At 45.7% G+C, this 5,640-nt stretch overlaps 1 pseudogene; it reads right to left on the minus strand.

The window, feature by feature from the left end:
- Nucleotides 1–733: 733 nt before the first annotated feature.
- On the minus strand, nucleotides 734–3,176 carry LOC135534440 (small ribosomal subunit protein mS33-like; annotated as a pseudogene).
- Nucleotides 3,177–5,640: the final 2,464 nt, after the last annotated feature.

Genomic DNA, 5,640 nt, shown 5'->3' on the forward strand with positions numbered 1-5,640 from the left:
TAGGGAATAGGGCTCTGGTCTAAAGTAGTGCACTATATAGGGAATAGGGCTCTGGTCTAAAGTAGTGCACTATATAGGGAATAGGGCTCTGGTCTAAAGTAGTGCACTATAGGGAATAGGCTCTGGTCTAAAGTAGTGCACTATATAGGGAATAGGGCTCTGGTCTAAAGTAGTGCGCTATATAGGAATAGGCTCTGGTCTAAAGTAGTGCACTATATAGGAATAGGGTTCTGGTCTAAAGTAGTGCAACTATATAGGGAATAGGCTCTGGTCTAAAGTAGTGCACTATATAGGGAATAGGGCTCTGGTCTAAAGTAGTGCACTATATAGGAATAGGCTCTGGTCTAAAGTAGTGCACTATATAGGGAATAGGGTTCTGGTCTAAAGTAGTGCACTATATAGGGAATAGGGCTCTGGTCTAAAGTAGTGCACTATATAGGGAATAGGGCTCTGGTCTAAAGTAGTGTACTATATAGGGAATAGGGCTCTGGTCTAAAGTAGTGCACTATATAGGGAATAGGGCTCTGGTCTAAAGTAGTGCACTACATGGGGAATAGGGTTCCTGGTCTAAAGTAGTGCTATATAGGGAATAGGGCTCTGGTCTAAAGTAGTGCACTGAACAGGCAGTTAACCCACTGTTCCTAGGCCGTCATTGTAAATAATAATTTGTTCTTAACTGTCTTGCCTGGTTAAATAAAAGGTAAAATAAAAATAAAATAGGGTGGAGTCAGTCTCTGGACAAGACCCACTACACCAGTACCCATGTGTATCAAGGTGGTCTGAACACACATGGCTTCATGAACGGTGTGTGTGTGTGTGTGTGTATCAGCAACATTAAAGATACCCCCATATTGAGTGACAGCCAAACTCCAGCCTCTGGGACTATAAACAGACTAAATGATTAGAAATATAATGAACCGGTGTCTATTCAGTTTGTCCGATAGGAGAAATACAGATCAGGTTTCAAAAACTGGGCCCTGGGCATTAATTCATAAAGAGAACACATCAGGTTTTTAAATGGGTTTCCTGTCGTTACACAAAGTCGCTAGTAACAACATTGTATAACACAGTATTTGCATGGCAATAAACCAGTCACACACTGGAGAGTCCCATTTCAGCAGATTTGTTTTCAGTATTTTATTCATGACACCTGGTGTTACTCAGAACAGGTGTAAAACCACCAGCGTTGTCTCAGTCAATAGGAACATACCAGCATCACAGTTCTATGTACTGACGCCCTCCAGTTCTCCTTCACCCGGTCACTGTACAGAGACTAATGAGAACAGAAAGCCAATAACAACGTGGATACAAGTGAAACATCTTGGAAAGCAATGAACAGAATTTTTTTAATTTTATTTAACCAGGCATGTCAGTTAAGAACACATTCTTATTTTCAATGACGGCCTGGGAACAGTGGGTTAACTGCCTTGTTCAGGGGCAGAACGACAGATTTGTACCTTATCAGCTCGGGGGTTTGAACTTGCAACCTTCCGGTTACTAGTCCAACGCTCTAACCACTAGGCTACCCTGCCGCCCCAATGCTTTATGTACCAAACACACAGCGGTCAAAGACAGGATCTTCTGTGATGGGGACAGGAAAGGATCCTCTCAACACACATCATCAGCTGTTCCAAGGATCCAGTCATTATGAACATCCTGAGTGGGGTCACATGTTACCGCTGTGAACACAGTTAGGGAGGCCATTCCTCTGGTGTCCCAAAGCAAACGAGGACTGTTGTGATTCCCCCATAGGTCCTTTTTGACAGGGCAAGGCTGGGTTTATCCACAGGTATGACGGGGCAAGGCTGGGTTTATCCACAGGTATGACGGGGCAAGGCTGGGTTTATCCACAGGTATGACGGGGCAAGGCTGGGTTTATCCACAGGTATGACGGGGAAAGGAAGTGCTCATTTCTTCTTGCTGGCTCTCTTTCCCTCGCTTCTTGGGTTTCCCTTTGCCTCTCAGCTTCCTCAGCCGGCGCATCTCCTCCTTGAAGTCCTCGTGTTCATCTCTGGTGGGGAAGCAGGGAGGGAATGGTGTTACTGATGTGAGCTCAATTAATACGACACTGAAGGAGGTGTACAGAAGAACACAGAGACAAACAGGTTCTAGAACACAGAGACAAACAGGTTCTAGAACACTGTCCTGGTTAGAACACAGAGACAAACAGGGTCTAGAACACTGTCTGGTTAGAACACAGAGACAAACAGGGTCTAGAACACTGTCTGGTTAGAACACAGAGACAAATAGGGTCTAGAACACTGTCTGGTTAGAACACAGAGACTAACAGGGTCTAGAACACTGTCTGGTTAGAACACAGAGACAAACAGGGTCTAGAACACAGAGAGACAAACAGGGTCTAGAACACAGAGACAAACAGGGTCTAGAACACTGTCTGGTTAGAACACAGAGACAAACAGGGTCTAGAACACAGAGACAAACAGGGTCTAGAACACAGAGACAAACAGGGTCTAGAACACAGAGAAACAGGGTCTAGAACACAGAGACAAACAGGGTCTAGAACACAGAGACAAACAGGGTCGAGAACAGAGACAAACAGGGTCGAGAACACTGTCTGGTTAGAACCCAGAGATAAACAGGGTCTAGAACACAGAGACAAACAGGGTCTAGAACACTGTCTGGTTAGAACAGAGACAAACAGGGTCTAGAACACTGTCTGATTAGAACCCAGAGACAAACAGGGTCTAGAACACTGTCTGGTTAGAACACAGAGACTAACAGGGTCTAGAACACTGTAATTTCTCTGTCTGTGGTTAGCCAGAAGAACCTTCTGAAGCCTCTAGCACTGGTTCTGGCTAGAGTAGGGCTGTATACATTATTGCACACTGCCAAACACAGACATGCCAAAACAACCCAGATCCCTTTCCCATGAATAGGCCTATGGATCCATTAAGCCCATCACCATGTCATGTCTACCTGAAGAGTCCCATGTATCGTAGCTTCTGTGTAAGGGCATAGTAGATCTTGTGTTGAGGGTACCAGTCGTACACCTCCTTTTTCTGGGCCATGGGCGGCTCCTTGAACAGCTGGACCACCTTCATGGACTTGTTGTCCGTAGGACGCGCCACATCCCCAAAGATACGTGCACTGAGACGCGCCATACGTACGGCGTAGCTGGACAGGCCGGCCATAGCTCGCTGAAAGGCAAGAGGAAAGAGAAGCAGCAAACATTGGTCAAATATGTCCTAAAAAAATATAAATAACTTCTATAGACGGGTTAGCTGACAACGTCACAAAGACAAAATGACACGAGCACTCAAATGGTGCAGAAGTCTGTTTGGTGATTCTCGATGGCTAGATAGCTAGCAACAATGACAAGAAGCTGGCATGTAGGGAAACGTAGGTGGCTCGTTTCATCTCGTTCTTCATACCATGTCTTGTTTTGACTGATGCCTGGTCTATGCTAATATGGCTCAAATTCGCACGCTACCTTGCCAACAACGGTAATGATGTATTTGACACAAGAGCTCATTGTGCAGATATATATATTTTCAATAATCAGAGACAAAAATATAGTTTACATGTTGTCAACAATCTAAACTGAACAACAATCTGGGCTTACAGGAAACGTTGAATACAGCGATTCTCTTTTAAGCCCAAGAAGCAGCCATTTAACAGCTTGTCCAACTTAATAATGTCGAAATAAAGCATCAAATCCACCTTTTCTGCACCTCCAATAAAATCACTTATTACTGCCACACACAGACCGGCTGATCCAGCAAATGGAAAGGTTGTTGATTTTATCCAGAGAGGAACAAACAGAGCGAGTGGTTCCACTCTTGACAACGAAAAAAAGACAAATAAGTTTCTAGGAACTAATATTGGACTTGTCGCCTTTGTAACAATGAGTCCCATTGGTAGAGCAGAGGCATGAGCGTCTCATGAATATAGACAGATCTCCGTTTTATCACCTACAACAGTGTAGGAACATAACATCTAAATTGGTTGTTTAAACCTGCTCTCCCCCCAGAATGTAACACTATTCCACCTGCTCTACCCCCAGAATGTAACACTATTCCACCTGCTCTCCCCCCAGAATGTAACACTATTCCACCTGCTCTCCCCCAGAATGTAACACTATTCCACCTGCTCTCCCCCAGAATGTAACACTATTCCACCTGCTCTACCCCCAGAATGTAACACTATTCCACCTGCTCTCCCCCCAGAATGTAACACTATTCCACCTGCTCTACCCAGAATGTAACACTATTCCACCTGCTCTCCCCCAGAATGTAACACTATTCCACCTGCTCTCCCCCAGAATGTAACACTATTCCACCTGCTCTCCCCCCAGAATGTAACACTATTCCACCTGCTCTCCCCCAGAATGTAACACTATTCCACCTGCTCTCCCCCAGAATGTAACACTATTCCACTGCTCTCCCCCAGAATGTAACACTATTCCACCTGCTCTCCCCCAGAATGTAACACTATTCCACCTGCTCTACCCCCAGAATGTAACACTATTCCACCTGCTCTCCCCCCAGAATGTAACACTATTCCACCTGCTCTACCCCCAGAATGTAACACTATTCCACCTGCTCTACCCCCAGAATGTAACACTATTCCACCTGCTCTCCCCCAGAATGTAATACTATTCCACCTGCTCTCCCCCAGAATGTAACACTATTCCACCTGCTCTCCCCCCAGAATGTAACACTATTCCACCTGCTCTACCCCCAGAATGTAACACTATTCCACCTGCTCTCCCCCCAGAATGTAACACTATTCCACCTGCTCTCCCCCCAGAATGTAACACTATTCCACCTGCTCTCCCCCAGAATGTAACACTATTCCACCTGCTCTCCCCCAGAATGTAACACTATTCCACCTGCTCTCCCCCAGAATGTAACACTATTCCACCTGCTCTCCCCCAGAATGTAACACTATTCCACCTGCTCTCCCCCAGAATGTAACACTATTCCACCTGCTCTCCCCCAGAATGTAACACTATTCCACCTGCTCTGCCCCCAGAATGTAACACTATTCCACCTGCTCTACCCCCAGAATGTAACACTATTCCACCTGCTCTCCCCCAGAATGTAACACTATTCCACCTGCTCTCCCCCAGAATGTAACACTATTCCACCTGCTCTCCCCCAGAATGTAATTCCACTATTCCCCCAGAATGTAACACTATTCCACCTGCTCTCCCCCCCAGAATGTAACACTATTCCACCTGCTCTCCCCCCAGAATGTAACACTATTCCACCTGCTCTACCCAGAATGTAATACTATTCCACCTGCTCTACCCAGAATGTAACACTATTCCACCTGCTCTCCCCCCAGAATGTAACACTATTCCACCTGCTCTACCCAGAATGTAACACTATTCCACTGCTCTGCAGAATGTAACACTATTCCACCTGCTCTCCCCAGAATGTAACACTATTCCACCTGCTCTACCCCCAGAATGTAACACTATTCCACCTGCTCTCCCCCAGAATGTAACACTATTCCACCTGCTCTACCCAGAATGTAACACTATTCCACCTGCTCTACCCAGAATGTAACACTATTCCACCCGCTCTACCCCCAGAATGTAACACTATTCCACCTGCTCTCCCCAGAATGTAACACTATTCCACCTGCTCTCCCCCAGAATGTAACACTATTCCA

This window comes from Oncorhynchus masou, unplaced genomic scaffold (genome assembly GCF_036934945.1).
Source record: "Oncorhynchus masou masou isolate Uvic2021 unplaced genomic scaffold, UVic_Omas_1.1 unplaced_scaffold_3410, whole genome shotgun sequence".
Lineage (NCBI taxonomy): Eukaryota > Metazoa > Chordata > Actinopteri > Salmoniformes > Salmonidae > Oncorhynchus > Oncorhynchus masou.